Here is a 17,920-nt window from a genome sequence, read left to right on the forward strand (position 1 = left end):
CAGATACTATGTGCAGCTACATTTTCTCTCTCCTTGTTACTATTTAATTTGCAGCAACACTTACAGGCCTCCAACCTGTATCAGATGGCAGTTGCTTTAGGCACAACACCCTTGAGTTTAAAGATGCAGTATTTGACTCAGAGATGGCTGTATGTATACCATAGGTGAAAGTAAGCACAGGTGAACGCTGGCATAGAACCAATACGTAGCTCTTACTTCCCACAAAGAAAATATACTAAATATATTCATGCCCTGACTATCAGGCTGTTGTTTTAGAGGGAAACGGAATCTATCAAAAGACAAACTGAGGAAACTGAGGGTATTAGATCATGTTCATTTCAATATTAAAACACTAACTAATATTTGGGATGTGAGTCTGTGGGAGGGACCATTTTTAAATGTAAGTTTTTTTGTATATATATTTTCTTTGTTAATTGAAAAAAAAAAAATGGGGAAGACTTAAGAGAAACCCATCCTTCCTTCTTCTATAGCCTGACTAGCTCTTTATATAAATACAGTGAGTGAACTTATACTCTTTTAGTAACATCTCACCTCCATGTTGTACTCGTAGCCATTCCTACTAGTACAAGTTTGACATCTCTCTCATAATTTTTCATCTAAGTATACTACTGCATAGAGAATCAAAGGTATAACATATTTACAAACCTACATATGTCAACCTTCAGGAATATAAGGATACTAGAGTTAATGAAGACTAACAATGACATAAAGAAGAATAAAATTGAACCATGATCCTCAGCTGCTGCTACATTTGCAGCATATTCTGACATCATTTCACACCATTATCATCAATGGTTATGCCTTAGGAAATGAAACAACATAATGAAGTTCCAAACCAGACACGCTGGGTAACCACGGAGAAAGCCACAGTTCTGGATAGTAACTGAACTCTCATTTTAAATGCAACAATTACTACAGTTTATGCAGTTTCCAGATCAGTGAACACAAGGATAGAGTGAACAATGGAACTATGAGAACAAGTAACATCAACAATATAACCTCAGACTGTCATGAGAACTGGATAAAAAGTTTAATTTCTCTGAAAACTAAGTGAATATTATATTTTTAAAGAGGTTTGGGTTTGTGTTGGTTTTTTCTTTCAAGCAATACTCTATCAGACAAAGGCAGAAGACAGGAGGAAAAACAAAAATGTACAGTTTCTACTTGACCTACATTGTTATATTTCACCTACCTGCCCTAAAAGGTGTCTCTTATTCTCATAAATAACCCTACAAATCTGGCTAACAGACATGTAGAGAGATGCAGATAGTCTTAACATGCAGGAGGCTGCTGTGTTTGCGATTATATTCGATATTAAATACAGCACGTAGCTCTATTTTATTTTGAGCAAGGCTCAAAAGATCACATTTCTTTGGTGCATCAAAGAAAATAGGAAGGGGGGAAATGAGGCAGGAAAGAAAAATCATCAACTAAGAAAGATGAAAAGAAACAGCAACAAAGGGATCCCTTCCCATCACGTCATGCAACAGCCAGTATCATTAAACACAGTCCTACATGAATTTTCTTACTCAGAGTAACAGACAAAAATCTACATGATTCTCTTGTTTCAAACTCATCTGACTTAAGACATCAGCAGAAGAGCAAAGAGAATACAGGTTTTCTGACTGTCAGATCAGTGCCTTACTCAGTAAATCATATTGTCTCTGGAAATAAAGAAGTATAATGAACCTGCAATTTTAATAATTCCTTTCTTTTTAATCTGTTTTTTACTGAGAAATAGCTCTGTAGACACACACAGAAGTTCATTTACTCAAAACAACAAGAACTTATTGCAAAGGAAAATACTTGAGAGGTCTGATTCCCAAGAACAAACTGTTAAGCAGGTCTTAATACAAGAGCAAACAAAAATGTGTTGAAACTTGGAGTGCTGAGCAAAAAAAATCCCTACGCTTAATAGTAAAACACAACTGAATAATAATAATACTTCTTCCATATTGGAACAGGCACAACCTTCCCCTCAAATTTATGCTCTATATGTCCAAGCTGAATCTTGTCAATGTATATTGTTATTAATGATACTCAGGACCAGTATCTGTTGTTTCCAATTTTGTTTTTAACAAATGTCAGGCATTTAAGTTTCCTTACAAAGCACTTAATCTGCATTTAAAACTTGACTGCTCTATGTTTGGCCAGGTGTCAAAATATCCCTCTTGAAATCTGTGAAGCATCAGAAATCCATCTGTGCCAGCAGAAAGCTCTTTCTGCCCTTTTGTTTTTGTTCAGATAATTCTGAGATTTGTTTTGATATAGGTTTGTAATTATTGTGCTCCTTCTGGCTCTTAAGTGCTGTAAACAAGCTCACAGGCAGATTGCTCAACAACTTCCCTGGTTTATGAGGTCAAAACTAGCTCATACCTAGGGCCTGGATAAGGACCTCTTTCTACCCCAAACCACGCAAGCCTCGGACATCTCAAATCATGCAGCACCATTGCTGCATGTGATCACAGGTTGTGCCGCAAGACTGCTGACTTCAACCACATCAACTTGAAACCTGCCCTTCCTGTTCACAGGCACTGGGACTCTGTGCTAGGGCCTTGAGTCTTCACACTGGGAAGAGAAAACCTCTAAAAGAGTCTAAGCCAAGAATTCTGCTCTGACACTGCTTTTCAGCTCAGTCCATCAGAGTAGGATTCATGGGCTGAGGAGGCCAGAGCAGGAGCATCCACAAATATCTGCTTGGTCTATTAAGAGCTATGCACGAGGTTGGCTGGACCAAGCTTCTAGATCTTGAGCAAAAGGTTGAATAAAGATATGATGTGAAGAACACCAAGATACAGATGTGTTCCTGCCCGACTTTCCTTTCTGCCATCATTTTACTGAGGTAAAGCTTGAACCTTGCATGACAAGGAGATCGGCAGAGAGATTCACTTTGAGTTAGAAAAACTCAAGTTGGATTTCTTCATTGTTTTTCTTAGTATTGCAGTAAAAGTTATTGTGCAAAAGTGTAACAAAGACATATACCTTCTTTCATGCGAACACCACTGCCTTCAAGAGAGAACAATCCAGTTATTACTCACGCCAGACTACAGACTAAAATCTGTTTACAGACTGCCTTCAACACTGAGGAACAGTTAAAGGTCACAGTTATTTGCACAGCACTGCTCATAATGGACCACTTCTAAGATGAAAAGATAACGCAGCCTGTCAATTTAGTCTTTTTCTTGTTATCAGTAACAACAGGAAAGAGTAGTCAGTCTGCTGGCTCTTCTAAGGAAGAAAACAGACAAAAGATTCTTTAAAATACTATTTTCACATCATTACACAGAATTCAAATACTGTGCGTTTTCTGCGTGTTCGACATGAGTTGTTCTGAAGTTAGCTGAATTCAAAATTCTAAGGACAAAAATTAGCGACTAGAGCCGTGTTTTTCTCCATCTCACTTTAAATTTAATGAGGTTACTCACAGGAGCCTTGTTTTGTTCCCACTGCACACACATGCAAACCAACTAAGTCCTTCGGATGCAGACAAACGACTACTGAGCAGTATTTTTAAACAGGATTAAGGCTCTATGATGTCAAATAAATGGAATCTAACACACTAAATTAATTCTAATCTTTGACTAGAATATGTAGGCAATTGGGCTCTCAATCTGACAGTCTTAAGCTCCATTGAAGTCAATGGAATTTAAAAACGTGCCTAAAATTCAGGTTTAAGTGGTCTCTTGTATTGGATTTCTGAGTAAAGGACTTCATTAAACACACACATCCATTAAACATTTTTTCAATATCATCAAGTACTGTGCTAAAAGGTTACAATAACCAACCTGTTTTTATCTTGTATGATTTTATAAATATATATATTGTCTTTTGTGTCAAGAATGCTGCTTTTTTCCAGTAGTCTCTGCTAACAGTTCAGACCATCAATCCACCTTAACAACCTTGCATCATGCCTGTTATGATTTAACTTTCACAGAACTTGCACTAATTTTACTGATGGAACATTATTATTAAAAATGCCTTCTCTTTATTAGAACAATAAAGAATCTTCAAATTAAATGCCCATTTCACTACTCACCCATCAAACCCCTAATTGTTTTAAAAGACTTTCTAGTGAAGAAAGTGTTCTTTAAGTGTTTAAAAGCAATTTACCATACAGGCAAGAACATTCTGCATTAAATACAAGGTTGGCAACATTAAGTGGAAGTGTGCTGTAAATTGATCAAATTAAGTGAGGCCTACCTTTACTGTTTTAACTATATCTCTTAAAAGAAAATGAAACTGTTACGCAGACACTGCTTGCACGCAGCTCAAGAGACAAATAGAGAAAATGAACAATGAATATTCTATGATTATCGTCAGCCTCTTATTCTTGCAAGTAATGCCCATGAAGTCAGTGATTTTATTAACTACAGTGAAGTAAATTGGGATTAACATCATGCCTGCAAGGCACCAACTGCATTGCACACAAGCACTAGTTTAAAAAAAAAAATTTAAAATCCTTCAAGAGATCTATTTGGATTATGTGGTTTTATTAAAAATTTGGATTACAGTTAAGAGGCTTAAATCATCAGAAGGGAATCCACACGAAGTTTACAGTTTTGCTTAGAAACTAGTTAGAGACTTTGATTAGAAAGAACTGCAGCTAAGAAGTTTCCAACTTCCAAAAGCTGTTACAGACTTTAGGACTCAGCGGTATCTGGCACTCAAAACATAAGCATGGAGATGAGCCTAAACTACATTGCTCCACTCACATCAGAAAAATTAATACATCAGGGATTCGTTACTATTTCTAAGGGGTCTTACCTTTCGGTCAGATCTCTGAATCTCAAAGCAGGGTCAGACCGGGTAGTTCTCAAATCACCAAGCATGGAGAATCCAAAGCCTATGTGAGCAACTTGTTCCAAAGCTCAATTATTCTTACAAGGATATTTTTTTATGGTTTTCTTATACCCAGTTGGAACATGCTCTTTTTCAATTTTTGGCTAATTTCTCAATCTCTCACCATACACTTCAGAAAAAAGAAAAAATCCCTGCTCCATCTTCTTGGTAAATGCTTCTATACAATTCAACAGCTATTAGGGCTTTCTTAGCCTTCTCCAAAAAAGCCAAACCCAATTCCCCCAGACTCTCCTCACAGTTCACATGCTTCAGCCCCCAGCCACCTTGGTGGCCAGCCCTCTTCTGGACTCACTCAAGTTCACCCACACTTATCCCATACTGAGACAACTAAAAAGTGGACACAGCATCCCAGGCTGGGTCTAGCAGGTGGCAGGTAAAGGGGAACACCAGCTTCCCCTACATCCACTGGCTGTGCTTGAGTTGATGCAGCACAGGATGCTGCTTAGCCTTCATCCCTGCCAGATCATAGGCCTGACTCATGTTTAGCCTTCTGCCCACCAGAATCCCCAGTCTTCTCCAGCAGAGCTGCTACTCAGCCAGGCAGTCCCCAGCTGGTGCCACTGCAGGAATTAGTACTTGCCCTGTTAATCTCCTCCATGCAATTCCTAATCCTCCAGGCTTTCTAGGTCTCTCTGAAAGACAGCCCTTGAGTTCACTAACTGCACCCCGATTTGGTGTCATCTAAACTGGATGAGGGTGCACTCCATCACCTCCTCCAGATGACTGACAGAGATATGAAACCTAACAGTTCCACAATCAACCTCAAAGGGCCACGTTTGTAACTGGCTCCCAGGCAGAATATGAAGCACTAGTAATGAAAAGTCAACAGAGCAGTTGTATTTTTTTCTCTTCAATTTTGCTTAACAGATATCACTAACATGCATTTTTTTTCTTTGTTAAATAAAGCTTGTTTAATTCAATCATAAATTAATAAATAATACATTGTCTAGGGTCAGTCCAATATAAGCAGGCACAAAATTAATTTTAGCAGAGTCACAGGTGGAACGAATCTGTCTGTTTCACAGTATCAAATGCAAAGACAGTGATATGAGCAAGTTCTACAATAATTTCAAGACAGATTACAGTACTGGGGCACGGACTGTCCTCTTAAATAATGGCTGCCACTATCACAACCCTTACTCAAATATGCTAATTACAGCCTATTATCAAATGATGATGCAGTTAACCAGGATCACCATTTCTGCTATACTGCATGCTCTTTCGGCGACCTAGAAGAATAAATTTAGATACATTCCTGCTTCTTAAATTTCCAGAGTCATGAAATAGAAAGGTTCCTCTGTGTACTGCCCAGACTCTCAGCTTCTTCTTGCCTATCTAAGAAACTGCAGATCACCCAGGCCTGTAAATTACAGGACTTAAGGTTAAGTAAATGTGTACGAGGTCTCTGATAAATTGATACATCTTGAAATTTTTCTGAAATTCAGAAGATGACATAATTTGGAGGATGTAATCTTCTTTCACAGATCAAGTCATATTGGTACATCTTCCTAGGGTCTTAACTGCTATAAATCACAGTCGCTTCCTTAATTTGAAAATATTTTACATGATAATTTTGCCTTGCACAAAAAAATGCTTTATTTGTGAACTTGTCAAAAGTAACTATTACTGCTTCTAACTTTTTTTTCCAGGAAGTCTGCCTGGCTTTCATACTCATTAGCACTGCAGTCTCCAAGACCTCTGTGGTACTCAGGATAATTAATTCCTAAGAGAGCTTCCTTTATGCTTTAAGATGTAAACTTTGAGCTCATAAGACAAAGACACCTCTGGCCCTCAGACTCTCATCTCCTGAAATAAGTCAGTTAAAAAAAAAAGTCTAGCACATCATCCCTCAGCCTTCCTTTCCATTACCACTACTTAAGGCAAGGACTACCAAGCAATTCCCTAACATTTGGCTAGACTGAAACAGTGGCCTGACACTCACAAATATCTGTGGTAGAAGAGTGTGAGACCAAATATCTACAAGCACACTGGTATATACCAAACATACTTCAACATACTGCAAATGCATAGAGTGACAAAGCACCCACCACATTACTGGGCATTTTCAGACTTTGGAATATGCTCCCACCTTACCAGATTCAAATAAAGCTGAAAGAATGCAAATTCACTCAGCACTGGAAACTCCAACTGACTGAGCAAGAACTGAACTTTAAAAGCTCTATAGAGCATAGGATCTGATCCCTAGGCACCTGCACTGTATTATTTACAACCAGCTCTTAATCTTACACTTCCAAAATTAGACTTAAAGAAACATATTGAATGTAATGAAGTTAATTCATACTAATATGGGTAACCAGAGGAATGCATTAAAAATTAAAAGTACTAGTCTATGTAAAATGCAAGCTCTTTCTTCTGCAGTTATATCACCATATAGTAATATTAGGGCAAAAGCCTTAGATCCTAACTTCCCACCACTGCTTGAAAAGACAAGGCCTCCAATGAAGCAAGAAGTCACAGCCTAAGAAACCAGTTTGTATCTGCATGATCTCAGACAAGTCACATTGTGTCCTGCAGGCTGCTCCTTCGCAATAGCAGGGACGCTCACATTAACCCTGGGACAGTATTTTCAGCTGTTTTAACAAGCTAGGTGCTATCACAGTAACAGCAGCAGACCAGAAAGGCACGAGAGTTCTCTGCATATTCAGTGTCAGATGTTCAAAACAAAAGAAACAGGTCCAGCCCCGATCAGCTTCTAACTTAAAGAAAAAGGACAGACAGATGATAACTATAAAATGCTACAATCACAAATTTACAAATAGAGAATCAAAGCAAGAAGATTAAAAACTTTTTGTCCAAGATCAGGCAGGCATTTAGTGGTAAGGAGCCTTGTGCTTCCTGGATCCATTCCAATCCCAGAACACAAAGCCTCTTTGCTTTCTACTTTGTATGGTTGTGGTTTTCTCCATGGAGAGCTAACCTAGTCCGTATTTCTCCTTAAAAGAAACAAAACTGAACAATCCCTATTGCCCCTGAGAGTCCTACTACTGAAAGATATACACAGGCCTCAACTGCTGCAACCACCATGCAGCTGTTATACTTCTAAAGAAAACTAGTGCTCCTAATAGCCACATGTTCCAGAGCATTTTATTTCTGAGGTGTCATAAAGAGTTACCACATACCATTCCAGTTGTACAATGTTCTTCAAATGTGGGAAATAATAAGATTAAATTCATCCATTACACAATTTTTCTGACATTAAAAAAAAAAAGCAACACCAAGGACAAACCGGGCCTAACAAAACAACTGAAGCAGAACCCTACAGCTAAGACATATCTCAGAGCAGTTAGATGTTCCAAGGTATTTTTCCTCCTACTGTTGGACTCAATTGAGTGACTTCTAACCTCCAGAGAGTAAACGCTTCCAGAAGGAAATTTAACTGGGGAAGAAGGGGGAGAGACCACAGGCTTCTTCAAGGTGCAAGGAGACATGGTATCTCAGAAGCCACTGGACTCCATTAAGAGAAAGAGCACACAAAGAATACAAAACCAATGTGATTTTCCATACATAAGTAAGATTTTCTATATATAAATACCTTGCTTACTTGAGCCAGCAACAGGTAACTCAATCCGGTGGTTTCTGAAGGGTTCCCAGAAGCTGCCCAGCCAGGCTCCCTGCAGCTCTCTGAGGAAGGGCTGAGGCCCAGGGGCGCTCCTGAAATGGCACCTGTGCTGCCCTCCCCACCACAGCCTGGGGGAACGGGGAGCTAATCTTTCCCAATTGGCAGCACCTGAGGTTTTATCCCCAGGCTGCGCAGCCGTTAGGAGTTTATTCATTGGGGCAGGAGGGCAGCCCAGCTGTGTGGGAGGCGGTGAGGCCCAATCAGCCTCGCACTCAGGACACCTGGGGCAGGAGCAGGGCTCGTAGACTCACAACAGACAGGAGAGGTCGGCGCAGCCCGCGGGGAGTGGCCACCATGAGGGCAGCAGTTCCTCAGCCCCACTTCTAGTGGCCCAGGGCAAGGCCAGGCCGGTGAGGAGTGCCTAGGTGCCACGCAGCTGGGCCGAGTTCCTCAGCAGCGCAGGGCCAGGCCTGGCGGCCTGCCCACCAGGCACAGACATGGCGGCTGGTCAGGGACAGCCTGCCTGGGGCTCACCACGGCCGAATAGTGCCGACCAACCCCACTGATTTCTGCAATAAAACGACAAGATTTGTGGATGAGGGGAGAGTAGCGACTGTCATTTACCTCAGCCGTAGCAAGGCTTTTAACACTGCCTGCCACAGTGTCCTGGTATCCCAGTGAGGACATTACAGTCAGGGTAGGTAAGTGGATGATGAGCTGGATTTTAAAATAAATAAAATCTAGTTGTATGATCAGGCCCAGGCAGTACTGCTTGTTCTATACACACAGAAGCTGGTAGCAAGTGGAGTACCACCAGGTCTGTACTGGGACCTGTCCTGTTTAACATCCTGTGAATGACCTCAAGAAGGTGATGGAGTGCCCTCTCTCATGACACCAAACTGGGGTAGGGAGACAGTCAGTACACTCAAGGGCAAGGCCACCACTCCCAGGGACCTAAGGAGACTGGAGGAACGAGACAACAGGAAATTCCTGAAATTCAGCAGGGGAAAAACACAAATCTGTGCACCTGGAAAGAAAGAACTTGCAGTTACCCCACTTAGAGAGCAGCTCTGCTGCTCAGCCTGAAAGTCTTGCTGGACAGCAAACTGAACATGAGCCAGCAATGTGCCTTGGCAGCAAAAACAACCAACATTATCTCAAGTAATACCCTGTTCGCTGCTCCCAGGCCCATCTTCTCACTGGTAAAGAGTAAGTGTATACCAGAAGCACCTAAACTCCAAACTTTAAGCAGTGCACCATCTCTCCCTTTTACCATATTAAAATGCTACCCTTTCACAGAGCTTAGCTTGCAGTATCATGTTACTACATAGAGAAAAATAATTTCCTTTTCAATCCAGATAAACTTTACAGAGTAGTTTTAAGAAACACAGCACAAAGCAGTAAATTTACTGTAATACGTTTTGTCTGAGCAAAACAATGATGACAAACAGCTCCAAACAATTTATGTTCCCAAGAAAGCATAGAAAATTTAGAAACATAATTCAATCTCACTACCTTACTTGAATAAATAAGATGTTAGTTGGTGTCTAAATTGGTATATAAAGTGTTTTCATAATAAGAAACCTATCTTCCACCAAAAAGGCTCTGAAATGCACTTCAATCAAGATCCGGTTCAGATAAGAACAGATTACATAAAAGCTTCCTAGCACAGAAAGACGTAAAGCAATAAAGCAAGAAATTAGTCACACTGGTCAGAACCAACACCAAAAGAAGTGGGCTGAAGATGATAATGGAAAAAATTAAGGGGGTTGATCATAACCTGTCATTTTTAAGTTTTTCAGAGAGTAAGAAAAACTGTAGAGTGAAGTCAGTATGCCAGCACAATTAGATGCATTTGAGGAAAGATTGTATATGATTATGGAAAAGTATCTGTGGCTTGTTACTGGGGTATCTAGACAAGGAGTTTAAAGTTGGTCTTTCTAGTCCTACCATGTATGTAGTTCTTCAGGTAAGTAATTTCTTACTACTTCTAGATCTCTCATCTATTATTACTACATTCAAAACATGTATTTCAGGACATGAGGATTATGTAGAGGGCAACACGTTCATTAAGATAATAACACAGACTGCTTCAAAAACAACCACCTCAACACAAACCCAACCAAGTAGCAAGTCACTGAGACACTGAATAGGGTGTTCACAGTTCAATCCTGAAGTAGATCGAGCAATACTAACAGATCTTTTCCCACAATGGTATTTGTTACAGTATTTGTGATAGCTATTACACTATTTGTTAATTAAACACAGCAGAAAAGGATCCAGTCAGATGACATCAGAATCAAAACTCCAAAGGCTTTGAGGAAGCAGTTTGACTTTTTCTAATTGTAAAATGGGAAAAGTAAGACATATCTAGTTCAAGATAAATTAATTAAAGATGGAAATCATTTCAGGTGGAGCTCTTGGCGCAGTTTAGGCACAACTTTTGACAAGTGCCTCTACTCTGCAGAACTGAACTGCACAGAACTATCCCCACAAAGCCACCAGTCCAGGACTACAACATATCATGGCTGGTCACTTGTGGCATGTTTGCTAGACACAGTAATATGGAAAATTTTGTATTATACATCATGGCTACTGCAAGGCCAGAAGGTGTCATGCTTTCAAAGAGAAGCTCAGCAGAACTTTCCCTTACTCAGAGGCAACATGTCATTAATCAGAAGTCCAGCAATATTTTGTAACTTTGAAAGGCAGCATCTCATGGCTCCTGGGCATATTCATGTTCTAATCTGAGAAGAAAAATAAACCCCAGTGCACTCCCATGGTTACCAAATCTCAATCTAAGTAACTTCATGAACAGAAGCCTCTCTAAAGAACTTTTGCTTTAAAGAATACACACCAGAAGCAAAGCTGAAAAAGCAGCAGTGCATCTTAAAGGCACAACTTACTCTGCCTGTCAAGTGGAAGTCACACCACAGCAATGCAGAACTCAGAAACAGGGTATGTTAACTGACACCCAGCTCCATGCTAGGCACAGACAGAGGTATTGATTTTAGTCCCCTAGTAAGGTTGGATATATGAACATTAGACTTTACTCTCAGCACTGAATGCAGGATACATATAACATTCTCGAAAGAAAATAGTAACTTAAAACAGGCAAGTGATGTGAGCGACCAGAAAGGTGGCCTCGTTAGAAGAGAGAAAAAAAAAAAAAATTACTGAACAAAAGAAAATGCCTGCCAGCCTGGGAACCAGGAGCATCCTTGTAAAGTGCAGCTGGCCTCTTTGAAGTATAGCTGGAGTACCTAAAACCTGGAGACATCCTAAGATTCATTGATAAGCACAAAAAACCCCCAAGGAACTTATTGTCTGTAAAAATGGAAGAAGTCTGGGAAAATAAAATTGGTCTTAAAGAAAAGAAACACCATCAGCATTGACTGTTACAGGTGAAGAACAGAAATGAACAGCATCTATTGGCTGCTCAAAGCGGCGCTGTCCTACATCCTCCTATGACGCTATGATATAAAAAGGACTTAATTTTTATCCAAAACGGAGCTTCTCTCTCTGAGAAATTCCCGTGCTGGACACAGTTTTCCTTCCCTAAAGAGGCTGAATTCTGCATGAATTTTCTATAAGCTCTTGGACTTTTACCAGGACCCCCTTTGGGGTCAGTTTGGTTCATCCTTTCACCTCTGGGATGGCTGGGTCCCCCCTCTGGTCCCTTCCGAAATCTAATTCACTTGATCCTCATATTATATAACCATATAATTAACGTATCATAAGAATATCTGCTGTTATATTGTTGATAAATTGCTACACTAATGGGAAGTTTGTAGCAATTTGTAAAAATTTATGCCTACTTGATTGTTGCTATTATATTAACTGTTGCTATATGATTCTTTGCTGTTAACTGCTGCCATTGTATTAATTGATACTGTATTATTGATTGCTGATAGTAATTTGTAATAGCTTGATACATATATTTACCTTATGAACCATTGGTATGCTTGCTAGTGTGGTATTTGTGATCATCTGTAGCAAAGTAGAGAAATTTCTATAAGAAAAGCCTCGGTGCCCTTGTGTAGTACGGAATGCTATGAACCCACCATCACAGTCCTCACATACCTGCAGACTGGGTAACCCTTTAGGCCATGACAGCAATTTCATAGACAGGCAAGTATCTAGGTGTGAAATTGGCACTGCAGCCAGCACCTGAAAAAGGCAGCAGAGTAACAATGAAAGAAAACAGAATGTTTACCAAAACAGGTGAAAAATACCAAGTAAATGGGACCTCTTAGGACCTCGTTTTTCCACTGCAGCTACACACACAGGCAGAAGGCTTCTGAAAGACAACTCCAGAATTTTATACGTATATACCCACACCCCACAATTATGTAAAATTCAGAGCTTTCTGTACTCTCCTATATAGAGTGAGCACTCTTGAGATGGAAGAAATCAAATCTGAAAGCCCTTCACATAGATAGAAAGTTCTATATATTATTTCAAGCCTGCTCTGCATGGCTGATACTCTCTTGAATAAGGACAATTTAACTACTTTAGCAGGGTGAAAGAGATTTGAGAGTACTTCAGCAGAATTAGAACAGTTATGTGCATTAGGCCACTATAGGAGCTTAAAGCACTTTAATAGGATAAAGAAGAATTTAAGTGGTACGCACTATAGGACAGTTAAAAACTGGATCATTTGATAAAGATTTAAACTAAGTTAATGGATACAGTAGCAATTATCTACAAACTGAATTGCTAGAAAAAGATTTTGACAATAATCTTCTTTGCATGAAGTCATGGGAAAAGATTTTATTGCTACAGTGCACTGTCCACATTTAAATTTAGCGAACTCTTTCTTTCTTCCAAAACCAGAATGAAATTAGCATAGTTCCACCTAATGTAGCTTAGGCAGTTTCTAGTTTTCTAATCACCCCTAGAATGGCAGCATTTTTTTAAGGGACATCATTAGCAGGAATCTGCCAGTGCTCTTCCTCGGCCAAATTTCACCGCGCAAATCACTTCAGCACGGGCAAAGAACAGATGAGAGGAGAAAATTAATTAGTTCAGTGGCTTATCCTCTCTCCTGCATACACAGAGTAGATATACCTTGCACACACAGCTACAAGAGTATACAGGATCTCGCTGCAGGTTTTCCTCTTTAAACTACAGCGGCCCTTCTCATCGCTTCTGAATAGAGCTGTCACCTCTTCAAACTTATTTTTACTGCTATGGCTGTGTGCATAAGGAAGCATACTAAAAACTCACAGAAGAGTTACAGGTGCTTAGAGCCGACCAAGATGATGATCGAAAGTGAGGAGACAGTTTGCTGCTGAAGTTTCTTTGGCACCAGGTAGCAGGTTTTCTGCAGAGTAACATCTCTCTGTTAACCACTAAACCTGCGTAGAGAATAATCTGCTTCTCGATATTCTCTCTTAATGCTCTCAGAGTCTGACAGGGAAAAGTGCTCTTTCTTACAGGCCAAGGGAGACAAAGGGCCTAATGTCTACAGAAGGAAAATGACCTGGAAGCACACAAATTGGTGGTGAAGTAGATGGCTTGTAAAGCATGGAACTGTACACATTTCTACATGCTCACCTCGAGAAACTTTAAGGGTTTTTGTTTTCAGAAGACACTGGACTCTCCCATCTGAAAAAGGTGTCTCTACCTCATCTTAAACTGGATAACCAAGAAGTTGGATAAGAAAAAAAATAAAAATCAGTCTTTTCTTGGCTTAGAATTTCAAGTATTTGAGGCTTCCAAGTCAGGTTTCCAGCCAACATCAAATGTGAAAAAATGTGTAACAGTGTATAGAAAAATATTTCTAGTTTATAAATCTGTTATTGTTAACATGAAGTAGTAGATAAATCACATCGTTACTACTTCACTGACATTAAACAGAATGCTAGTGAAGTCTCTAGTCATATAACCTCCAGAAAGAGCAATATCAATGTATTCATCTCCTAGGCATCTATTTAAATAAAACTGGGGGGAGAAATTTTTAAGCAAGAAAGATATCAACTGCCATATGCTGAACACATTTAGGGAAAGCCACGTAAGTCTATTTAAACCCAAACCCGGGTTAGTGTTTAACATTATTTAATTATTCACAGAGCTTACAGCTTATTTAGCTTTGTGGTGCAGAACTGAGGTCTGAATCCTGTAGTTTGCGTGTAATGAGGTAAGCACAAAACCGATTAGTGCTTCATGAAATGAAGAATTTGGGGAAAGACCTTTACATTTATTCTTATGTTAACAACTGTAGGATGATTCTAACATGTACCAACTTCATGCATACTTGTATAGTATATTTTAAATTTTAAAGCGAGAGCAGCAGCTTCGTTTGTCAATTGTCCCACCTGAATTGGACTCCCTGTATTACCCAAAATGTGAAGCTCGTGTCTCTCTAGACTGTTTTTATTACCACACCAGGCTATGATCACTAAATTGTGTTCAGACACATTGACTTCCTTCAACAGGGAATAGGGAAACACCACAAGAAATTAACACTAATCTTCTCATTCAACAAGAATAAAATATGTGACTGATTAAATCTTAATTAACAGTTCACAAAAGGCTGCTTAATGTCATGTGGCATATGCATCTTAATTATCTGACTGCTCTATCACTGTTTGCATGAGGGAAAAGGCTTCTGCTGATTTTCAACCGCTTTTCATTTCTTCTTCCTTCCATTTCCTCCGTTGTAAAGTAACAGAAACTAGTTCTGACTTCCTAGTGATTGAGAGAGTTGCATCGGATTGCTTTAAAAATCCTGTTTCCTTCCTGTTCATTTTGTTCTCAGCTCTCACAACTCCTCGTATCTAGACATATCGCACCCACCTACACACACAGACTTACTCTCTCCAAACTGTTACGAGATGAGGCAGGCAAGCCCAAAAGAATGAGTCACTCTCAGGTCACCTAAATACATGTTGCTCAAGGTGCAAAAATGCTAACAATTTGTGCAAACTTCCTTAATATTGCACAAAAGTTCACAGCTGGTATGTTTACAGTATATTCATTTTATATTCTATCAAGAACTGTTTAGTTCTATTAGGAGACAGATCTAATACGCTAATTTTAAACCTGCAGGTCTACAGAGTAATAATTTTCCATAAACAGGAACAGAAATCCATCAAATAACATTATTTACTTAGCTTTACTTGGCATGCCTAAATTTTTGAAAGTCTGGCATTTATTCTTCCCTGATTTTACTCACAATAGGAAGTTCATGCAGGTTCTCTACTATAAGTAATTGCTTTATCCTCACACATGTCACAGCATAATTCAGCAGCTAGTGTCAAGAAAAAATTCTTGAATAGGATCAGTTCTTAGTTCCATTTAACTTTTGGACAAGAACTTGATTTCTGTTAACTTGAAATTTTTACAGAATATTCAGGACTTCTTTCATGCCCAGCGCTTATGCAGAATAATGAAAGCAATGCATCAGCAACCACATAAATCACCTGGCAGCATGTTGAGTATAATTTCTGTGTACAAGACAACCAATGAAAACTGGACAGTAAGAACAAAGTAAATACTTGCCTCTGATGAGCTCTTCAAGCTTCTGAAGAGAGCAAATAAAGTAGGCACAACCTAGCTGAACATAAATGTATTTTCTTTGAAAAATTAAGTACTTCCAGTTCCATGTGGCCCGAGACTCCCAGACCCCAATACTGCCAGAAGAAAGGGTCTATACATTTTAGAGCTTCTCAGATGCAATTAAAAGCTTTTCAACACTTTTGTGTAATCAACCCACATTACCCCATTTTCAGCCTTCAAGATACTGTGGTCTACCTGGAAGGTTTACCTCTCCCACTAAAGCCCCCCAGCGTTACTTATAAATTACAGACAGATTTTGTGTTGCTCATGGCTGTTTGTAAACACAGAACTGAAAGGAAACAAATCCTGTCATCTTGGATAGCTCACTCTTGGCGAGATTTCTTGCCAGTTTCAATACTTCAAGTTTTTCCACAAAAAAAAGCAAAGACTGGCCATTTCCCTCTCTGTAACTTCTATTATGGATGCCCTCTTAGAAGAAATAATTTTAAGAGAAAAATACAGAGCCAAAAATCTACATTCAGTGATACATGTATAAAACCCACTAAACTTGACAAAAAGAATGCAGAGGGTTACAAGAATAAAATTTGTGTCCCTTTCTCCCTTTCACCTCCTTTTTCAAAACTCAGATCTAAAATCCCGTAACAGTCGTTTAGCTCCATGTAGTATGACCATAAATTACAGATACTGGCAGCGATGACCAGAACATTGTGCTGTGCATGCCCACAGGTGTTTTTCTTCGAATGGTTTGTTATTTTTGATGAATAAGCTAGTTGGTGACCCTGAAACAAGGCTGCATGTGTGATGAGGCTGTGCTAATAAAATGTGTATGTTATGAGCAAACCGCAGTTTAACGGCCGTTACAAAGAAAGAAGGGGCTTTAACGGGGGTCCTCAGAAATACAAACACAAATGAAAGCAGAGACCTTGAAAGTGCTGACCCAGCACTATAATAAAGCCACCAAGGCTACAAACACCAACGGTCAATTACTGATCACTACAGAAACAACCCTGAGAGCTGGGTAAAACTGGGGTTAGGGATAACAAAAGGAGCAAAGGAAGAAGGAATCCAACATACGTAAAACATACTATGAATGTAAATTGGCTATAACAAATTGTTAATCCTTTGAGAAAGAGCAAATTGGTTGTGGTAGCAAACATAAAACGGGTCTTATGCAGAGCCAGAAGGTAAGCAGGAAGAACTCCTCATCGGTTTCACAGCCCTCCTGGCATGTGACTTGGAACACTGACTTCTTGCCATAGTGCCCTCTCACAGAAGTGAAATTTCTAACTGGTATTACATACATCCACATGGTTCCTCTGCCAAATGTTAAGGTGTATTTGATTAAAACACGGTCAACAGCAAGCAAGCCTGGATGCAACATATAAATAAGGTTATTTCTGGTTTTAAAGAGTTTAAAATAAAATTTATTTTAGATATTACCATTATGAAAGATCAAATAAACTAAGAATATGTCTACCTTTGAAACAATCACTTAGATAACCTCCAGGCTGCCTATTTCAGCTGCTATACAAACCGGAACTATGATAAAAACCAGAACTGGAAATAGGCAGCAAAACCCTTAAAACTGTTGTAACTGGCACAAGATTTGTTTCTTTTTAAAATGAATATGTAATTAAATTGCAATTTTCAAAACTAAGCCAACTATGATCTGGATTGTTACTGTTATTTTTATCCTTCCTTCTGTCCCTGGCATTAAAGGAGAGCACATACACACTATACTTCAGCAGATGTAACGGATCTGATCAAGGAACACTTATTGTCATTGCAAAACATTTTTGAAGAAGAAAATAATCCCGCAATTCAGCACAGGGGCTAGTGTTTATAAGTAACATTTCCATTTTGTTTCAACTCCTAGGAACTTCACTACGTATATATATTAAAAAAAAAAAAAAAAAAAAAAAAAGCAAAACCAAA

The sequence above is a fragment of the Athene noctua genome, chromosome 15, assembly GCF_965140245.1.
Source record: "Athene noctua chromosome 15, bAthNoc1.hap1.1, whole genome shotgun sequence".
NCBI classification, from domain to species: Eukaryota; Metazoa; Chordata; class Aves; order Strigiformes; family Strigidae; genus Athene; species Athene noctua.